Source organism: Narcine bancroftii, chromosome 3, assembly GCF_036971445.1.
Source record: "Narcine bancroftii isolate sNarBan1 chromosome 3, sNarBan1.hap1, whole genome shotgun sequence".
In the NCBI taxonomy this organism is placed as follows: Eukaryota; Metazoa; Chordata; class Chondrichthyes; order Torpediniformes; family Narcinidae; genus Narcine; species Narcine bancroftii.
Window position 1 is genome coordinate 276,224,581 of NC_091471.1, and position 22,733 is coordinate 276,247,313.

At 42.1% G+C, this 22,733-nt stretch overlaps 1 protein-coding gene and 1 non-coding gene across 4 annotated transcripts in view; one reads left to right on the plus strand and one right to left on the minus strand.

Annotated features, from left to right (window-relative positions):
• Positions 1–4,807: 4,807 nt before the first annotated feature.
• sbno2b (strawberry notch homolog 2b) overlaps positions 4,808–22,733 on the plus strand; it is a 189,102-nt gene continuing 171,176 nt past the window's right edge. For all 3 annotated transcript variants that reach the window (XM_069928192.1, XM_069928191.1, XM_069928193.1), the window contains exon 1: positions 4,808–4,960. The gene's annotated coding sequence lies outside the window, so the exon portion shown is untranslated. The remainder of the gene's footprint in view (positions 4,961–22,733) is intronic.
• On the minus strand, positions 11,287–11,395 carry LOC138759678 (U6 spliceosomal RNA). Its single transcript, XR_011355021.1, has one exon. It is a non-coding gene; the product is annotated as a U6 spliceosomal RNA (small nuclear RNA).

The following is a 22,733-nucleotide window of genomic DNA, read 5'->3' on the forward strand; positions in this document are numbered from 1 at the left end:
GGGCCAAACAATTGCCATCTAAATCTATGATTTTTTTAAATTCAGAAATCTGCACGATGAAAGTTAATCACAGAAATCTAAGTTTCAGCCCAAATTGCTCTACTCCTCCAAAGTAATTCTGATGAAGAGTTTTCAACCCGAAACATTAACTCTTTCTTTTTTCATATTCGTTGCCTGGCCTGCTGAGTGCTTTCTGGATTTTCTGATTTTATTTCAGATTTTTAGCTTCTGCTTTTATTTGCAATCTTTTTCCCTCTATCTTGTGGATAGATATCACATTGAAATGTAAAGGGTTTATTATTTTCAAACATGCCAGATACATTCCAGACTGATAAATTCACATCTTTTAGGAATTAATTTTGCAGATTTCTTTTTAAAAATATTTCCTTGTTTTCTTTTCTTTCTTTTGGTCTCTAATTTATTTTCCCTTCAGTCGATGAATTAAATTATGTTTCCTGATTCTTGGGTTTATTCAAAACAGTTAAGATAGCTTTTTTTGTTCACATATGCCACAAAGTTAGCCTCATTTGATTGACACCTGTTCCCAGGGTGTGGTGCGCTGTTAGACAGAATCAGACACACACAAGGTAAAGACTGAACAACAGGCTTTAATCCACAAAAACCTCCACAGAGCCAGGCTGGCTATGGCTGCAGCAACTCAGTGTGAGGCCTCGGGAGGCTCGCGCAGGCTTATATCCCAGAGGGTGATTGACACCCAACTGGGTGGGGCTTGATCCATTCAGGCTGACTGATTGGCAGCCGGCCAGGTGTTGTCCTGTCCCCTTACACTCCTGCAGATACAGAGGTTGCCCCCTGCAATAGGCCGGTGGTGTACCACCACACAGGGACAAACACAGAGCCCAATGTCCAGAACTGCTGGAAAACCATCAACTCACTGAAGGTGCCCTTTGGTCTGCCCAGGTCCTGTTGGTCTTTCAGCACATGGAGATGTTGGTGAGGGAATGTTGCTGACTGGAGTATGTGTTGAAGGACCCATTGAGGCCTGGCACAGTGAGGACTCTGTGAGGAAGGGCCACAGTCAAGTCCTTCCATTACCAGGCATTGAGGGGCTGAGACACAAGGTCAAATCCCTGAAACAACAAAGGGGGGAGTAAAGACAAGTGGTGGCAATGCTGTTAAATATAGAATGGATTTAATAATTTACAGTGATGGAAATGTATGAATGTGACACTAAGACTTTGAATAGTTTTCTTTTTGTAAATAGTTTATTGTGAATAAAGTCTGTTTTTGGTTTTAATACCAGTTTTTGGATTGACACCTGTTAATAGTAAGATGACACCAAGTTCTATAGCACTTGTCACAGTGTGCCAAACATTATAGAGGCAAATACATTGTCCAGTTTTGGTTTCCATCTGCATTGTTCTTCAGTGTATCTGAGGGTAGTTTTGCCTTTGGGCTTAACCAAGTTTGAATATATTTTGACGCTGTTAATTTGTATCTCTTCCTCTTTTGCGAGTAGAAATTTGACCTCTTTCAATAGTATTTTTGTGAGGAACTAATTAATTAATTATACCATTACATATTGAAGAAAAGTTTATTTCTGACAAATGTGTATAATTGTTGGAACTTACATGTGTAAAGAGGAAAAAAATTATGGAAGTACTGAAAGCAATCTCACATTCTGAATGGGAATAATCAATCTTTCAAATGTAGGTCTCAAAGACAAGGAATCAAGAATCAACTTGCTTGAGAATTAGAATTTTCCTTTACCTTGTCTTGTTAAAAACCTAAGCAAATAATATTTGAGTAATCAAGTCAGAGTAAATATGACCTGAAACTCCATTACTGTTTGCTTCAAAGCAATTTTTAGATCTTTTTTGTTAATTGAAGGGTTTCTCAGTTACATATATTTTAACATGTTTTGTATTCACATGGGAATACTGTAGTGGGTTTATCAGAAAGGCTTCACATTTATTCTGAAGTGGTCAGTTACTGTATTTGACATTGTGACATGAATTCTGTGATGTAATTTCCCGAACTCACTCAAGAATAAAAGACCACAAAACCTGCCACTTCCATTCTGGTGTGAAATTCTATACAGATAATCTGAACATAGATGATTTCTCCTTGGGTCCATTTGTAACATGTACACTCTAAAGCCCCTTCATTCTCATTTTATCCTTTTAAGTATCACAGAAATGCATAACTGTTCACATTTATCTGCTGAAGTTACCTGGGAAGCCTTTGTAAGAGTACAATGGCATTTTTGTCATGCCACACTCTGAGGACAGCCTGCTGCTGTGGACTGAAGTAAAAGTAAATTTATTCTTATTTGTGTGAGTAGGCAGTTTAGAATCAGAATTTATTGTTATGAACATGTGTCACAAAATTTGTTCTTTTGGCAGCATTATTGTGCATTACAGGTGTGAAAATTGCGATACATTATATTTCCATTTACACTATTACAAACAAATAAATTAGTGCAAAAGAAGAGAAAGAGAGCTGGTGTCTGTGGTTCACTGTCTGTTCAAAAATCTGATGATGGAGGGGAAGAAGCTGATTTTGAACTATTGGGTGTTGATCTTCAGGCTGGTGTACCTCCTTCCTGAAGGAAGCAGTGAGAAGAGGACATGGCCTGGGTGGTGAGGGTCCTTGATGATTAAGGCTGCTTTCCTGGGACATCTTAAAGATGTCCATAATGGAGTAAAGCTGGCCAAGTTCACAATTCCGTAGCCTTTTCCTGTCCTGTGGATTGGCAACTCCATAAAAGACAATGATACAACCAGTCAGAATGTTCTCCTCAGTACACCTGTAGAAATTTGCAAGGGTTAAGAAATTAGGTGAACTCTCTGATGCAGAAGTGAGCAGCATGCTGACGATCAGCAAGAGTCGCCTAAATAAGAAAGGGGAGAGTGTCTACACCTTAAGCTTTGAGGTTGCAACTATTTACAGTTCTCAACAAAGACAAAGAATGTATTTTGAGTGTTGGATCTTTGGAAACCATAGTTTCAGTGGAGGGGGGGGGCAGGATTATAAGACTTGGTTCATCTGTAAATTAACGTTAACATTTTTCATAAATGTGAGAAAATCTCAATGCAAACAAATATTGTATATACTTGCATAAAAGTCAGATTTTCCAGACAATTTTAATGTTAAAATTTAAGGGGTCAACTATTACATGAATACTATTTTTGAGAGGCTGAAATTCAGGCTAAAATCCAAAATACCAGATCAATAGCAGAAATCCAAATTAGATTCAGATTTCAGATTTATTATTGGAGTACATACATGACCACATACAACCCTGATATTCCTTTTTCCTGCAGGCGTGAGAGAATTACCACTAATTAGTAGTGCAGAAAATAAACTGCACACAGTGTAAACATGTAAACAAAAAACTGTAAACAGATAACAAATGTAAACAAACTGACTGTGCAATACAGAGAGAACAAAGTGCACAAGTAAGAGTCCTTAAATGAATCCCTGATTGAGTTTGTTGTTGAGGAGTCTGATGGTGGAGGGGCAGCAGCTGTTCCTGAACCTGGTGGTGTGAGTCTTGTGGCACTGAGACCTCTTTCCTGATGGTAGCAGCAAGAACAGAGCATGTTGGTGCTGAGGGTCTTTGATGATTCCTGCTACTCTCTGACAGCAGTATTTTCTGTAAATGTTGTCAAGTGGGGAGGGTTTTACCTGTAATGTCCTGGGCTGTGTTCATTACCTTTTGCAGGGTCCACCTCCTCTATGCCAACCCCAAGTACACCTATGTAGCTTACCCTGATGGACACAGGATACAGTCCCCGTTAGGGACCTAGTGCCCTCAAGGGTTCCGGAGACCACGACCGACCCACCTGCACCCCCCTCACCTATCTTCACCCATGATGCACCAGGGCCATGGCAGGTTACTCCAGCCCCAATTGATGGCATGCCAGACTCATCACCCAATCAACACCGATGACTGCATACAGGACCCGATCGCAGAGACACAGCTGTACCCGGCACTATGACGGACAGAGCAACAGATCAGACCAACTGAAAGACTTCATTTATGATAACTTCTAATGCACTTCATCCCGCTGAACACTTTTAAAAAAACAAGAGGTAAATGTGGTAACCACATTTGTATATTTATCTGTCTGGACACTCCCATTGGTTGATTGTACCTGTGGTCCCTCCCATAGACTCATGAATAAAGGTGACTGTTCCTCAGCCCCCTCCCAATTTAGCCCAGTCGACCAGGTGGACATTCCTCCATTCTATTGTGAATAAAAGCCCATCAGTTTTACATACAAAAATATTCAATGCATGAAGTTGGCATCTTTTGTAGATTTTCACTTCTCAGCCTGGGACGTTCTGAAGAGTGTGGGTTTTAAGCCTGAAGCCCCCTCACCTGTGGAACTAAATCCAACCTGTGTTGCATGGTATAACTGGAGCAAAACAAAAATATCCCTGCAGCAATGCATGGGTGGCAGTGTGATGAATCTGTATCTTGCTGTCAGTCTTTCGCTATGCTTAGTCTGCTCTCCTGACATTGGATGGATGTGTATTATCTCTACTACAAGAGACACTCCCTTTGGGTATAACTGTGTATGCGCCCATTATCATTCATAATTGTACTAATAAAATTGTTTGTACTAATAAAAGCCATGATTTCTGGTTAACTACACAGCCTTCGGTTTCTTCATTAACTGGCACTTCAGACAAACAACTGGCAGCGCCTGGACCGGCAATGCCCACCTGGCGGGCAGCACCTAAACTGGCAATGCCCAGGGGGGCAGATACCCACCAGGCACCACGCCACGAACCTCCTTGCCGCGTCGGGCGGGGCTGACGTCACGCGGAGGAAGCGGAGCGTGCGAGGGGGCGGGACGGTGTGGAAACAGGAAGTGAATCCGGACAGAGAGCGAGCGGCCGCCGCTGGAGACCCAAACACGGCGTCGCTCATGGATTAAAAGCTGCTGCTGCTGCTCCGGGACGAACCGCCCTGCTCATTCTCACACAGGTCGGTGCCTTCGGCTCAGTCACTCGCGGGCGGGCGGGAGGGAAGGGTGGAGTTGTGGAGAGAGGCGCGGCCGCCGAGCCCGTGTACACTCGTCACTGGAGCCCCAGGCTGGCTAGGCCTCTGGCTTCTCCCTGCTTGCCCCAGGACAGGGCAAGGCAATGCCTCCCTCGGGCTCCCACCCGAGCAGGTCGACATACGTCTTGGTCAGTGAGAAAGGGAGGAGAACGGGTGGGATCGGGGGTCGGGGTCAAACTACTTCCAAACTTTTCATTCTCCTTGCCTGAGAACTTGGGCTTAGTTCAACTACCGTCCAGGGGAATTCTTGCTCCTCCTCTACTTCCCCCCCTTCCACCCCTTCGCCCCTCCCCCCCTCCCCCTTCCCCCCCTCCCCCCCTCCCCCCTCCCCCCTCCCCCCTCCCCCCTCCCCCCCTTCTCCCCCCCCTTCTCCCCCCCCTTCTCCCCCCCCTTCTCCCCCCCCTTCTCCCCCCCCTTCTCCCCCCCCTTCTCCCCCCCCTTCTCCCCCCCCTTCTCCCCCCCCTTCTCCCCCCCCTTCTCCCCCCCTTCTCCCCCCCTTCTCCCCCCCTTCTCCCCCCCTTCTCCCCCCCTTCTCCCCCCCCTTCTCCCCCCCCTTCTCCCCCCCCTTCTCCCCCCCCCTTCTCCCCCCCCCTTCTCCCCCCCCCCTTCTCCCCCCCCCCTTCTCCCCCCCCCTTCTCCCCCCCCCTTCTCCCCCCCCCTTCTCCCCCCCCCTTCTCCCCCCCCCTTCTCCCCCCCCCTTCTCCCCCCCCCTTCTCCCCCCCCCTTCTCCCCCCCCCTTCTCCCCCCCCCTTCTCCCCCCCCCTTCTCCCCCCCCCTTCTCCCCCCCCCTTCTCCCCCCCCCTTCTCCCCCCCCTCTCCCCCCCCCTCTCCCCCCCCCCTTCTCCCCCCCCTTCTCCCCCCCCCTTCTCCCCCCCCTTCTCCCCCCCCTTCTCCCCCCCCTTCTCCCCCCCCTTCTCCCCCCCCTTCTCCCCCCCCCTTCTCCCCCCCCTTCTCCCCCCCCCTTCTCCCCCCCCTTCTCCCCCCCCCTTCTCCCCCCCCCCTTCTCCCCCCCCCTTCTCCCCCCCCCTTCTCCCCCCCCCTTCTCCCCCCCCCTTCTTCCCCCCCCTTCTTCCCCCCCCCTTCTTCCCCCCCCCTTCTTCCCCCCCTTCTTCCCCCCCTTCTTCCCCCCCTTCTTCCCCCCCTTCTTCCCCCCCTTCTTCCCCCCCTTCTTCCCCCCCTTCTTCCCCCCCTTCTTCCCCCCCCTTCTTCCCCCCCTTCTTCCCCCCCCTTCTTCCCCCCCCTTCTTCCCCCCCCTTCTTCCCCCCCCCCTTCTTCCCCCCCCCCTTCTTCCCCCCCCCCTTCTTCCCCCCCCCCTTCTTCCCCCCCCCCTTCTTCCCCCCCCCTTCTTCCCCCCCCCCCTTCTTCCCCCCCCCCCTTCTCCCCCCCCCCAGCTCAGGGAAACACCAGCCCAAAAATGAATGATCTGGAACTTAAAACAACTTGTCAATAGTTCGGGAAGTGATCTCATCGAGATGATCTGACAAGGATTCTATTGTGCAAACATTCAACTTTTATTGGTACAAACAGTCCGAGGGAACCGGGCTCTTTACTTCCCTGCATGAAAATGCTCAGCAGTTCCTCTTCTGTTGTCCTGCACCTTTTTAAACAATACACGAGCTACTCTCATCCAAGTCTTTTTTTTCCCAGCTGAAATTCCACTTTTTTTAATTCAGTTCCTTTGTTCGTTGTTAAACTTGAGCAGTAAGGTGATATGCAGTCAAATGATGAGATGTGTATCACAGTGCTTTGTGTTTGCTTTCGATTTCTTTTTAGTTGTAACTTTTGTTTCTGCTTATTGGCTTCTCATCAGTTAACATGGAAGAGGGGAAAAAGACCTGGAGTTTTACTATAAGGACAGTTTGTTTCACAAATTAATATGCTGCAAATAAGTTGTTGGCAAGTTTGCCTTTTTTTTGGTAATGAAATAGCCAGTTTACGCAGTATTTCATTTGGGAATTTTTTTGTCATTTTTGTCCGTGTTGCATTGCCCTTCGCGGAACCCATTCTGACAAAAAATCTTCCTCCCTAACCCTAATATGTATACCATTTTCGTTACCCTTCCACTCCTCCAAAACATCTTGGTGTGTACTTTAATTTGAAGTGAAAACATAATGATGAAGACTGATCTGATGTGCTATCTTGTTTGTGTTGGGGATGCCAACGTTGAGAAGGGGGGGGGAGACGTTGAACCATTAATTTCCAATAGCTAAATCCACCTATTATCTTTTGCCTTGGGCTTAATCACTTTTGAAGTTTAAAAAAATACTGTTTACTCCCACAATGGCAACTATTTATTATATGCTTGAGTTGTATCACTGTAAAGAACTCCTGTTTAAAAATTTAAATTATTGCCAACCTTTACAGAGTATGGGGAGTAGTTTATTCAAGTAACTGAGTTGCACAGAAGGCTGCACATCCTTTGATGTAAGATTCTAAATGTTGACATTCAACAGTTGTTTAAGTGTGATATAAAATCATGAAAATAGAGAATATGCCTTTGTACTTTTTATATCATTTAATGTATTTCTTGGTCAGTCTCGGATCTTGAAATTATCAACATCAGCTCATTAATAAGACCACACTGCAATATTTTACTGTTTTTCTTCAGTTTTCAGAATTAAAATTAAGCCAGGAAGTTTTGACCCTTGGCTGCCTCTAGCAATTTTGAAGGCCATAGAATGTTTGTTAATAATGTGTGATTTACAGGTTCCCTGTGAGTTGTTCCCACCCTTCCTCCTTATTTTAATATGTGCCTCCATCTTGCATATTGCCCTCTGACCCAGATCTTGTACAGGTTAAGTTCACGTCTTTTAATAATATCCATCTCGAGAATAGAATTTGGTTTGATATTCTAATTGGTAATGTTCAAATGAAAAAATAGGGAAGCTTGCTAGATTATAACTGTCTTTTTGTGTTCTTAGTGTTCAATAAATCTATAATATGGGTTGGAAATTATTTGCTTTGCCATTTTAACCATAATAACAATTTATTACTTTTGTACAAAAGTATGTCATGTTGGAGATGAGATGGAAAATGTGAGTTGCATGGTTGTAAACTGATCTTGTATAATAGCAATTCAGTTAATTTCCATTGTGTTGTATAATTTAAACCCTAAATGAGTGGTTTCTGAAGAAAATTGGTTAATGTATCCATTGGTTTGAACATCCATAAATGCAGGGACAGATTATTACATCTTGAAAAATTAACATTGACAAAAATTAACAGGGTAGGACAGTTAGTATAGCAGCTAGCACAACACTACTACATGCCAGTGACCCAGGTTCAAATTCAGCAGTTTGTACATTCTATCTGTGTCTGGGTTTCCTTTGGGTGTTCTGGTTTCCTCCCACCCATCAAAACTTACTGGGGTTATAGGTTAATTGGCGTATTTGGGCAGCATGGACTTTTGGGCCAAAAGGGTATGTTGCTGTGCTATATGTCTAAATTTAAAACAAAATTAAAAACAAAATACCATTTAGTTCTGTGTTACAACACCAACCTTGATTGTGTGTGTCAGTCTGAAATGTGATTTGATTCTATAATCATCTTTGGAGGCCAGAGTCCCATAGATAAGCTTAAAATTTTCATTGAAGTCCTCTGTGAGTCTCAAGGCAGCCAACAACATAACAGAATCCCATTACGCTGGCCACAATCTCTTCTTGCTGCTGCCTTCGAGCAGAAGTTATAGAATCCTCAAGTTGAGGTTCAAAAAGATTTTTTTCCCCAAAAGTTATCACAGTTTTGATTCTCCTCATACTACCCAGAACCATTCCAGGTCTACCATAAACTACTCCAGGATCACCAAAAGATCTGTCTACACTATTGAAATATTACTTTTTTCTGTACTAACTGCAACTGTGAGTATTTTTATATCCTTTTGTACTTTGTGTTGTCCTATTGTGATAATTTATAAATTGCAGTTGATGGACCTTGCGTACCTTTGTTGCTGCAACACGTAAGAATTTTGGTGCATGATCATTTTATAGGCACGTGCATATGACAATAAACTCCTTAAAATTGCACTTTCTAATGTAGGAAATAGAATGGGGGGGTACGTGGAGATGAAAGAATGCACTGAGATAAATGTTCTAAAGGTGGGGCCATAATAGGATGCTTAAGGGGAAAATTAATTTGCATTGGGTTATTGTGTTTGGATTTAAATGGTACTTCCTTAAAAGAGGGTACCAATGTTCAACTTTGTGTTGGCATTTGATATTTTGCTTGATGAATTCTGCCAGAAGCTGGGACAAAATTGTGGAATTCTGGAACATTTGGCAATCAAGTGTTGCTCATTCTACCTGCTGAGGGAGTTCACCGCCATCATTCTGATCACAGTGTACATTCCATCCCAGGGTAACGTCAGGCTGGCGCTGGAGGGACTGAGTACTGATTAACAGCCATATGGCAGCATATCCTGATGCCTTCCCTATTGTTGTAGTGGACTTCAATCAGGCTAACCTGAAATAGTCTGGCAAGCTACCACCAACACGTCGCATGCGAAGACCAGGGTACCAACACACTCGACCATTGTTACACCACTGTAAAGAACACATACCGAGCCATAGCATGACTGCACTTCAGCAAGTCTGATCACCAGGCTGTACTTCTACTCCCAGCGTACAAATAGAGACTGAGGACCACAACACTAGTGGTGAAAACGGGAAAAGTATGGTTGAGGGAGGTGGAGGAGCATCTGCAGGACTGCATTGAATCAATGGACTGGAACATATTCAAGAACTCATCCACAGTCTTGAATGAATATGCAACAGGTGTCTCCAACTTCATCAAGACCTGCGTGGATGAGTGTGTCCATGCGCACATACCAGGTGTTCCCCAACCCGAAGCTCTGGATGAATCTGCATCCTGCTGAGGGCAAGAACAAATGTGCTTAAGGCTGGGGATTGGGATCTTTATAAGAAGTTCAGGTACAACCTGTGGAATGCCATCTCTGAAGCAAAGTGGCAATTCCCGAGGAAGCTAGAGACAGATACTTGCCAGCTATGGCAGGGAGTGCAGGCCATTACTATAGATGGTTGTGATGCTTCATTACCCAACGAGCTGAACACCTATGTCTGCTTTGAGGAGGAGAACCAAACAATGCCTACGAGAATCCCTCAAAAGGATGATGACCCTGCACTATCTGTCCCTAAGGGTGATGTCAGAACATCATGCAAGGGGGTGAACCCTTGCAAGGTGTCAGGCCCTAACAGGGTTCCTGGGAGGGTGCTGAAAATCTGCCCCAGCGATTTCATGGATATTTGCAACCTCCCACTGCTGTAGTCAGAGGTTCCCACCAGCTTCAAAAGGGCATCAATCATCCCAGTACCCAAGAAGAGTAGTGTGAGGTGCCTCAATGACTACAGCCCAGTAGCCCTAACTTCTACTGTGATGAAATGCTTTGAGAGGCTGGTCATGGTCAGAATTAATATGGACCTAAGCAAAGATTTGGGCCCACTGCAATTCGTCTATTGTCACAATCGCTCCACGGCAGATGCAGTATCACTGGCTCTCTGCTCAGCTCTGGATCACCTCAAACAGCAATTTATACATACGGCTGCTCTTCATCTACAGCTTGACCTTCAGTACCATTATTCCCTCAGTGCTGGTCAGGAAGCTATAAACTCTGGGCCTCTGATCCCCCCCACAATCAGTACGAATTGGAAACTCATCTCCTCACTGATGATCAACATAGGCGCACCCCAAGGATGCCTGCTTAGCCCACTGCTCTATTCGTTATACAACCAGGCACAATTCCGAGGCCATCAACATGTTTGTCAATGATGCCACAGTTGTTGGCAGAATCACTAACGGCAATGAGGAAGCCAACAGGACAGCAACAACAACCTTGTGCTCAACATTAGCAAAATCAAGGAGGTGATTGTGGACTTCAGGGGAACATGACTTAGTCCTCATCAAGGGACCATTCGCCGAGCGGGTCAAGAACTTCAAATTTCTGGGTGTCAACGTCTTCGAGGATCTGTTCTGGTGCAATCACAAAGAAGGCTTATCAGCAGTTATATTTTGTGAGGTAATTCAGCATGTCACCAGAGTCTCTTGAAAACTTCTACATGCGTACTGTGGAGAGGATTCTGGCTGGTTGCATCACTGCCTGGTACGGAAGCTCCAACTCTCAGGACAAGAATAAACTCCAGAGGGTTGTTAACTCGGCCTGCGACATCACTCTATCGAGGACATTGCAGAGACTATCTCCATCCTCAAAGACCCCCACTGTGCCCTCTTTTTATCTATATATAAAAAATAAACGCTTCACGAATTTGCGTGTCATCCTTGCGCAGGGGCCATGCTAATCTTCTCTGTATCGTTCCAATTTTTTAGTATATGTGCTGCCGAAGCGAGCACACTGTGCCCTCTTCAATCTGCTACCATTGGGGGGGGGGACGGGGGGAGGAGAAAGAACAGGAGCCTAAAGAGGAGCATTTAATGGGGCAAGGGCAGTTTCTTTCCCACTGCCATCAGACTCCTTAATAACCATTGAACCAAAGATACTGCCTTATTTTTCGTGCACTGCTTTTTAAATTAAAAAAAATTTATATTATTGTTGTAAGATGGTTATAATATGAATGTTTGCACTGTGACGCTGCCACAAAAACACCGAATTTCATGACTTGTTCATGACAATAAATTCTGATTCTGAATGTCATCGTGCCCCTTGTTCTACAAAATATTCATAGTTTCCAACAATATTGCTAGGAATGAGTTCCAATTCCAACATTAATTGTACGCTGCATCTTTAGAGTGGATTTTGACTCCTTAACCAGTTTTGGTGACCCGGTTCCCAGACAAAACCAGTCCAGTACTTTTCTCATGTAGGAAATGGACAAAATCGGGAGGGAAATGGTACAGTCTTCCATCTTTTCATCCATAGTGTGTGAGTTTTAATTGACAAAAACATTTTTATGCCAAAGGTGTAAAATGACTTTTCATTTTATGCTCTGTCGCTAGTAGCCATTGTACTTTAAATTTAAATTTGTACCCAAAGGTGAAAGGAGATAGTTATAAAATAGTGATTGCTCTTGCTGCTGTGAACCCAGCAAGTTGATTAAAGCAGGTTTAAATATTGAATATGAAGTTGAAATAAAAGAAAACCCTGAGGTACTAATGTATTTGCAAGGAGCTAAATGTATAGCCAATGTGAATGTTCCGAATGTCCTTGTTTAAGTTTACAAAATAAATTGTTCTGCACACAAAAGTGCTGGAGAAACTCAACTTGTCATGGAGCATCCATGGAAAGCACTCCTGAAGAAAGACTCAAACCCAAAACGTTGACTTGTGTTTACTTTCTATTGATGCCTCACACTTGGGCACTGCACTAGACCCCAATATCTGCAGAGTTCTCATTTACCAAAATAAATTTTTCTTTAATTTGACACCAAATTCCAAAAGGTAGCTGTATAACAAGGGGATATGGGTTTGCAAATTGAAGGATTCATGAAAACTTTTACGACTTTCATTTTTTTTGTTAATGCCTTGCCTTAGCAATTAAATGTTTCAGCCATTGTTTCCAGTATTTATACAGTACCCAGCTGCAGTATTATGAAATTCTTTAAGCATAATTTCTCATTATTGTCCAAACGTGTTAAATTCAGAACTAAAAGTACAGAATAGATTTGATGCAGTTGTCAATATTTAAATAAAAAGAAGCAGATACATTTCGACTTTCTATTTATTTATCCATCTATCTATTTATTTATTTATTTATGGAGTTAAAGTACTAGAGGTTCTTGAAATAGAATTGCTGGTACTACCAACATATTTGAAAAAATACATTGAAGAATTATTAAACTCTGGTTTGACGTAAACCTATTTTGTGTGCAAGTATTAATTCTATCTGAATTGCCAAGGATATTGGAAACTGTTTGATGTTTCCCCATTTGTACACACTCTAATGTGCATTATAAGGGAATAACTTTTGCAGGTAAACAATCACAATAATTGTAGGTGCAAGTGAAAGCTTATCCAGTTAGCTATTTGTGCTGTAAAGAGCATTTAGCAAGTTGCTTAACCCTGTTGCAGCTGAGCACGATGCTGTTCGTATTTGCAATCGTTTATGCACATCACTGAACAGTGGCCTCTTCAAAAGTGGGAATCTAAAGACAAATTGTTAACATCCTGCCTGCCTTGCAGATGAGACAAATCAATCTATAGCAGTGGAAATGCAGCTTTGATCGATCCATGGAATTTTCCTGTTCTGGGTTACCAGGGCTGATCTGAATGTTTGAACTTTGAGACTTCCCAAACTTCCAACTTCAGAGATAGAAGAGTACAGCACAGGAACAGGGCCTTCACCCCATGATGTCAAACGTGATGCTCAGGTTAAACTAAAACTCTACTGCTTTTGTATGAAATATTTCTCAATTGCCTACATTTTCACATCTATCACTAAATTGTTCAGTATTTACGTCCAATATAAATTTATCTATAAATGTTACATCAATCCATTTCTGCATTTGGTAGGTTCATTTTTCTGGGATGATCAAAGGAATTTTTTTCTTCCCCAAGAGTTGCTTTGCTCTAAGAATGTACATTAGAATACAATAATGAGAATTTTCCCCACTGAATTGTGCCTTTGGAGGAGAAGGAATGGTGCCTGTGCAGTGCCTCAGTTGGTTTAACTCTTGTGTGTTTTGTATCTTTTTTTAAAGTGAAACTTTAACTCTTGACCATAGCATTTGCTACATTTTATTATGACAGTCAAAATAATCTAGCAGTTTTGGCACAAGTATGATATATTTAGGTGTTGTGTAGATAACATCCTCTGAATTTTCTTTTAACGTTGCAAATGTAGTGTTCTATCACCACCCCTTCCCCCCCCCCCCCCCCCCCCCCAAAGAGTTGTGAGGTTTTCTGCAGGATTTTTTAATTTTAATGAACAGGATTGGAGATTAATTCAGAAGCAACTAAATTCATTGTTTAGATGTTGAACTGTTTTAAAATGTCGAGGATGGTGCAGTTTCATAGTTTTGTACAAGATTGTCATGTCCTTGATGGAAGCAATGCCTGGCATAGCATTTAGTTGAATATGTTTCTTTTGTTGAATATATTAAATTAATTTTCAGCTGGGGCAACAGGTTAAGGACTGGAATGGGCTTCTCTGTTACTGTGATCGAGTTCTAAGCAGCCAGATGTCTGTTGGAAAGATGAAATTCAGCTGTGATGTCAAGATCAAATGGTTTTCCTGCTCACATTGTCAAGTTTCATACAGAAATAAAAGTCATTTGGAGAAGGTACAGGTGACTTCTGTATCACAGGGGATTGTATTCCTACAAAATGTTCTGCATTGTAGTTTCCCATAACTCAAAGTTGCATCACCTGTGCACACATTAACAAAACAGAATTAATTTAAATTTAATTTTTTGCAAGTTCTATTAGCAAATTTTATTCCACCCTACAGATCTTTTATGAATTCTATAAAACAGCCATAGCGTGGTGTTTGCCTACCTTGACAATCATCCTAACATTGTTAAGTTTCATATTAAAGGAAGGTTGAAAAGTTTCATTATTCAAAGCAATTCAGTTCACTTTGTTTATTATTTTAGGATTAATTACAAACTAGCTGGAAAAACTAATTGCTTGAGTGTCCAGGTAATGCAACACAATGATTCACATTGGTCAAAGGTGCAGTTCATCATCAGTGCCCACAAAAAGCTCGTGTTTCAGTTTCAGTCTTGTGAAATTGGACACTTGCTGCCAGTGAGGAAACAAAGTCAGCCTGAAGAAAACTGAGGTCCTCCATCAGCCAGCTCCCCACCATGACTACCAGCCCCCCCACATCTCCATCGGGCACAAAACTCAAAATGGTCAACCAGTTTACCTATCTCGGCTGCACCATTTCATCAGATGCAAGGATCGACAATGAGATAGACAACAGACTTGCCAAGGCAAATAGCGCCTTTGGAAGACTACACAAAAGAGTCTGGAAAAACAACCAACTGAAAAACCTCACAAAGATTAGCGTATACAGAGCCGTTGTCATACCCACACTCCTGTTCGGCTCCGAATCATGGGTCCTCTACCGGCATCACCTACGGCTCCTAGAACGCTTCCACCAGCGTTGTCTCCGCTCCATCCTCAACATCCATTGGAGCTTGACGTGGCTCATGTCATGGGATCAGTATATGGATTGCTCCTGCCTAAGCTTTCTTAAGAAAAAAGATTCCAGAGTTGAGCTGTACATAGTAAATTCAAAGTTGCTGTTTTATGTAGAGAAAACCAACAATGAATATTGTCTTCTGGTTTTGGGTACATAAATTATGTTTTTCATTGGTTAGCATCTTTAAATGGGCAGAATATCTATCCATTCATTTTTAAAACTTCACAATGCTATATGGTTTTTTTAAATAACCAAATAAGTGAAAGTTTGAAAATCTTGATTACTTTGAGTGTCAGAGAGCTTGTACAAATTTAATGCTTGCGTTTGGAAAAGTAACTGGGAAAAGCAAGTTGTAGCAGATTTCATTCAGCTAAGTGCATTTTACTGAGTGTGAAACTTGGGTAGTACCGCTCTGGAGTACAAGTGGATCCTCGTACCTCTAGAATTTTGTAATATAAAACAGAATGCAAAAAAAATTGTACTACAGGTTTAAGACTTTTATCATGAATTGAGTGTGACTAGAAGAAAAAAATATTTGGTCCTTTCAGTGGCCTCTTCAAATAATTATTATTAAGCCTACTATATGTCTGATACAACGGGAGTTGAATTGATTTTTACAGAAGCATACGGTAGTGGGAAGTAGACGGTTAAGTTTAAAAATGCTATGAAGAATATTTGTTTCAGCATGGACTAGAAAGGTCAGATGCAATTTTCAGTGTCCTTTTTATGAAACCTTGATCAGTAAAATTGAGTTTTCTCTTATCTGAAGAAGCCAGATGTTTAATCTTCAATTTGTAGAACCCACTGAATTTGAATATCTGTACCTCCCTCCCTCAAAAATTGTAGTAACCTCGGTTGTAATGCTGGCTGCCATCATTGAGACATAACTAGGATGGAGGCAGACAATCTTCTATCCATTTGTTCTTGTACTTTAGTTTTGCCCAACCCAAGTCTGGTTTCATTATTTCTATACCTTTAAAACATAACCTTGTCACCACCTTAGCATTCATCAATTTATCTTTGCCCATTTTCTTAGTGCTTTAATTATGTTGATATCTAAATTACATTACTGATCTTTTTGTTGCAATGCCAACCAGTTTGGCAAACAAATTGAGCTTTGAGTCAGGTTAGTTAATGTATGGGCTGACCAGTATACCATAGAACACTACAGAGAAAACAGGCCATTTGGTTTTTGTAGTCTGTGCCAAAACATTATGCCACGAATTCCACTGATCTACACCCATTCCATAACACTTCAGACCCTTTCATGTTTCTATCTAATTTATTCTTAAAACTTGAGCAAGCCAGCATTTACCACATCAGATGGCAGCTCACTCCACATTCCTTCCCCTCTCTGAGTGAAGAAATTCCCCCTAAACCATATAACCATTTAAACCTCTCCCCTTTTGGCCTAAAGCCATGTCCTCTTGTATTTATCTCTCCTTTCTTTGGCTTGGCTTCGCGGACAAAGATTTATGGAGGGGGTAAAAGTCCACGTCAGCTGCAGGCTCGTTTGTGGCTGACAAGTCCGATGCGGGACAGGCAGACACGGTTGCAGCGGTTGCAGGGGAAAATTTGTTGGTTGGGGTTGGGTTTTTCCTCCTTTGCCTTTTGTCAGTGAGGTGGGCTCTGCGGTCTTCTTCAAAGGAGGTTGCTGCCCGCCAAACTGTGAGGCGGCAAGATGCACGGTTTGAGGCGATATCAGCCCACTGGCGGTGGTCAATGTGGCAGGCACCAAGAGATTTCTTTAGGCAGTCCTTGTACCTTTTCTTTGGTGCACCTCTGTCACGGTGGCCAGTGGAGAGCTCGCTATATAATATAATATAAGAGGAAAGAGCCAACTGGCATTACTCGGTCTATACCTATCATAATTTTGTAAATCTCCCCTCATTCTTCTATACTCTAAGAAATAAAGTCCTAACCTATTTAATTTTTCTCTGTAACTCAACTCCTGAAGACTGTTAGGTCTGCTTTGTTCATGAATGAGTGAGTCAAACACCAGACTGAGTCGAAATCAAGGTTCTTTGTTCTTTATTGCCGGATTGTTACACTTGCAACTAACAGTGTTAGTTGGAGAAGGCGCATTCTGCCGTTATCAGCAAGTGGTGTTTTTTATATACCTTAGGATACGTACTTAGAAAATTATCATACCATGACATTGTCCAATGAAAAAACTGTTGCTATCCCTCTCTGCTAGCCTCCTGCACATCAATTTGTCATCCCCACTCTTATCTTGAGATGCACAACTGTCACCCAGCACTGGGTGACTCCCTCTACATTCCCAGCTCATGATGTTTTTACCTAACAAGACCTAGCAACATCTTAGTAAATCTTAGTAAATCTTCTGTGCACTCTTTCAGTCTTATTGATAGCCTTCCTGTAGTTTGGCAACCAGAACTGCTCCAAATTAGGCCTCACCAATGTCTTGTACAACCTCACCATAACATTCCAACTCCTGTACTCAATACTTCGATTTATTAAAGCCAAGATGCCTAACACTTTCTTCACAACTCTGTCTATCAGCAATGCCATTTTCAAGGAATTGTGTATCTATTCGTAGATCCCTTTGTTCGACCACATTCCTCAGTTCCCTACCATTTACTGTGTATGTCCTACCTTGATTTGTCCTTCCAAAATGCAGCACCTTACACTTGTCTGCATTAAATTCCATCTGCTATTTTCTGGCTCATTTTTCCAGTTGGCCCAGATCCCTCTGCAAGCTTTAAAAGCCTTGCTCGCTGTCCACAATGGTGTCATCTGCAAATTTGCTAATCCAATTTATCACATTATCATCCAGATCATTGATTATAGGCAACAAACAACAATGGTCTCAGCACCAATCCCTGAGGCACATCACTACTTGAGGCACACCAGTACTCTCTGGCTTCTCCCATCCAGCCAATTTCAAATCCAATTTATAGCCTCTCCATAGTTACCTAGTGTTTGAACCTTCTGAATTAAACTCTCATGTGCGTCCTTGTCATAGACCTTACTAAAGTCCATGTGGATGACATCTACAGCCTTTTCTTCATCATCTTCCTTGGTAACCTACTCAAACTCTATAATATTCGTTAAGCATGACTTACCATGCACAAAACCATGCTGACTATCTTTAATCAGCCCTTAGCTGTCCAAATACTTATATATACTATCTCTCAGAACACCCTCCAATAATTTACCTACTACTTTTTAAAAACTTTATTTAAAAGAAAACCACTAGCATACATATTACAATATTTCAAACTTAATCCAAATGCTTGTGGTATTTCACAAAAAGAAGAAAAAATTAAAGAAATACAAAAGAAAGAGAAACCTATTAATCTCCCCCATCCCTCTACAAACTTTAAAAAAAAGAAAAGGAGGGACAACAAAACTATAACAGGAGTATTTGCTTTTCAACACTTAAATATATAAATATTTATAGAGACCTTTAAGAGAAAGGGTCTGTTTGAGATTCATTTAAATTTTAATACCAACAATTTGTAAATGTGGGCTCCATGTTTTCCTCAAAATGTATGGCATTTATCTCTAAGAAGTAATTTTCTCAAGTGGAATACAACTCAAAACCTCTGCATGTCATCTATCTGTTCCCAGATCAGTATCTGACTTCCAAGTTGTAGAAATACTTTCTAGTTATTGCTAAAGCAATTTGAACAAATTTTATTTGATACATATTTAGTTTTAATTTGGGTTTGATCCCTCTAATATCTCCCAATAAAAATAACATTGGATCCTGTGGGAATTTTACTGCAGTTATTTGTTCTAATGAATTTTTCATTACAGGGTCACTGCCCTGTAATTTCCTGGTTTACTTTTAGAGACTTTTTTTAAACAATGGAACATGAGCCACCCTCCATTCCTCTGTCATCTCACCCATGGCTAAAGACATTTTAAATATTTCTGCCAGGGCCCCTACAATTTCTTCACAAGTCTCCCTCAAGGTCTGAGGGATTATCATGTTATGCCCCAGGGATTTATCTACCTTTATTCACTGTAAGGCAGCAAGCACCTCATCCTCTTTAATCTCTATATGTTCCATGCCACTACTGTTTGTTTCCCTTCCTTGTATTCTATGCCAGTTTCATGATTAAATACTGACGCAAAAAAACAGGTTGATCTCCCCATCTTGTGAGGCTCCACACACAGATGACCACTCTGATCTTCTAAGGGACCAATTTTATCCCTTACTATTCTTTTACTCTTAATATACTTGTAGAAATCCTTTGAATTTACTTCACATTATCTGCCAAAATAACCTCATGTTTTCCTTTTGCCTTCCTAATTTCTTTAAGTATTTTTTTACATTTTCTATATGCTTCTAGAGCTTCATTTGCTCCTTGTTTCCCTATATCTGCTATGCAAACCTCTCTTCTAAATCAGATCATCAATATCCCTTGAAAACCAAGATTTTCTATGCCTGTTAACTTTGCTTTAATCCTGACAGGAAGAGGAGTCACGTGATGGAGTAGTGGCCGGTCAGGGAATTCCAGCCCTCTCCCGAAAAGTTTAAAAAAAAAACCACACAAAGCACAAAGGTACAAGATTAAAATTTATAATAAAGTAAAAATAAAGGTGAGAAGAAAATGGCAGCGAAGAGAGAAAAGTCGAAAACAACGGGAAGAAAAGAGGAAGAAAGAATGTCGGAAGAAAGGCCTTACCTGTCCGAAGAGGCCCGCCGCGGAGAGAGAAGCCCGCTCCCGCAGGTCAGTGTAAGTCCCGGTCTCGGGACTACAAAAATGGCTCGCAGAGCCGAGTAAAAGTGCGCAACCGCGCATGAAAAAAAACACACTGATGGGAGGGGGGAACAGCTGTGGAGTTGATCTCCACAGCTGGGAAAGACACCTGCAACACAGCAACAGGTGCAGAACAGAGACAATAACGACAACAAGAAAGAAGAGGGTAAAAAGAAAACAAGGAAACAACAGATGGTCAACCCAGAGGAAGAAGAAGAAGAAGAACAGAAAGAAGTGGAAGAAGAGAAAGGCAAGACAATGGATGTATCTTTTTTTAAAGAATATATGGAATCAGTGAAAGAATGGCAATTACAAGAATTTAATGAGATAAAAAGAAGAATTAAGAATGCAGAAGAAAAAATGAATAAAATGGAAATGACCATATCAGAGATAGGAAAAAGAGTGGAAAATATGGAAGAACGAAAAATAATTGTAGAAATGGAAGTAGAGGACTTAAAAGAGAAATTAGAAGAATCTAATAAAAAAGTTAAAGAGGCACATGAGCTGTTAGCTCAGAAGATAGATATAATGGAAAACTATAATAGAAGAAATAATATAAAGATAGTGGGCCTTAAGGAAGATGAAGAGGGCAAGAATATGAGAGAATTTATAAAAGATTGGATCCCCAGGGTCCTAGGAAGACCAGAATTACAGGAAGAAATGGAAATAGAGAGGACACATAAAACATTAGCCCCGAAACCACAACCGCAGCAAAAACCAAGATCCATTTTAGTAAAATTCTTAAGATATACAACAAGAGAAAATATATTGGAGAAAGCAATGAAGAAAGTAAGAGAAGACAAAAAGCTACTGGAAAACAAAGGTCAAAAAATTTTTTTCTATCCAGACATAAGTTTCGAACTCCTGAAGAAGAGGAAGGAGTTCAATGCAGCAAAAATGATCTTATGGATAAAAGGATATAAATTTATGTTAAAGTACCCAGCGGTACTTAAAATAGTTAATCCAGGGCAACAAAACAGACTATTCTCGGATCCAGAGGAAGCAAGGAAATTTGCAGAACAACTACAAAACAAGCAGAGATGAAGACATGTAATGAGAGTAAAAATGACCACGAACTATATGTATGTGTGTAAAGAGGTATATGTGTGTGTGTATATATACATATATATATATATATATTTCTTTCTTTGGCTTGGCTTCGGGACAGGCAGACACGGTTGCAGCGGCTGCAGGGGAAAATTGGTTGGTTGGGGTTGGGTGTTGGGTTTTTCCTCCTTTGCCTTTTGTCAGTGAGGTGGGCTCTGCGGTCTTCTTCAAAGGAGGTTGCTGCCCGCCAAACTGTGAGGCGCCAAGATGCACGGTTTGAGGCGATATCAGCCCACTGGCGGGGGTCAATGTGGCAGGCACCAAGAGATTTCTTTAGGCAGTCCTTGTACCTTTTCTTTGGTGCACCTCTGTCACGGTGGCCAGTGGAGAGCTCGCCATATAACACGATCTTGGGAAGGCGATGGTCCTCCATTCTGGAGACGTGACCCACCCAGCGCAGCTGGATCTTCAGCAGCGTGGACTCGATGCTGTCGACCTCTGCCATCTCGAGTACTTCGACGTTAGGGATGAAAGCGCTCCAATGGATGTTGAGGATGGAGCGGAGACAACGCTGGTGGAAGCGTTCTAGGAGCCGTAGGTGATGCCGGTAGAGGACCCATGATTCGGAGCCGAACAGGAGTGTGGGTATGACAACGGCTTTGTATACGCTAATCTTTGTGAGGTTTTTCAGTTGGTTGTTTTTCCAGACTCTTTTTTTTGTGTAGTCTTCCAAAGGCGCTATTTGCCTTGGCGAGTCTGTTGTCTATCTCATTGTCGATCCTTGCATCTGATGAAATGGTGCAGCCGAGATAGGTAAACTGGTTGACTGTTTTGAGTTTTGTGTGCCCGATGGACATGTGGGGGGGCTGGTAGTCATGGTGGGGAGCTGGCTGATGTAGGACCTCAGTTTTCTTCAGGCTGACTTCCAGGCCAAACATTTTGGCAGTTTCCGCAAAGCAGGACGTCAAGCGCTGAAGAGCTGGCTCTGAATGGGCAACTAAAGCGGCATCGTCTGTAAAGAGTAGTTCACGGACAAGTTTCTCTTGTGTCTTGGTGTGAGCTTGCAGGCGCCTCAGATTGAAGAGACTACCATCCGTGCGGTACTGAATGTAAACAGCGTCTTCACTGTTGAGGTCTTTCATGGCTTGGTTCAGCATCATGCTGAAGAAGATTGAAAAGAGGGTTGGTGCGAGAACACAGCCTTGCTTCACGCCATTGTTAATGGAGAATATATATATATATAGTGTGTACATGAATGTATCTGTATTTAGAGGAAAATATATAGAGTATAGACAAGAATTAATAAGGGAGGGAAAGGGAATAGAGGGAATAAGAAGGGAATTAAAAGAGTGACCTTTGTTACATATGAAAATTGAAATCTTTTCTAGGGGGGCTGGGTGGGGAGGAGTTGCGGTCACTACAAAATCAGTTGACGTTTGCGAGTGAATTCGCAAATCCAAATGGAGAGGGGAGATGTGTTGCCCGACAAGGGATAAAGGGCAACTCAATAGGGGGAGGGGAGAATGGGGTTAAAGAAGTTTTAAATAGGAGAATAAGGAAAATGTTGGATGTTTTAGAAATGTTGTCTTGTAAAGTGTTCAAAACAATAAAGCAGAAATGGATAAGAAGGAAAGGTGATGATGGAGAAATGGGAAGGGAAGATAAACAAAGTATGAAATGGCTACGCTGAACTATATGACTTTAAATATTAATGGAATACATAACCAAATTAAAAGGAAGAAACTGCTAAATTTACTGAAAAAATAAAAAATTGATATAACATTTGTGCAAGAAACACATTTAACTG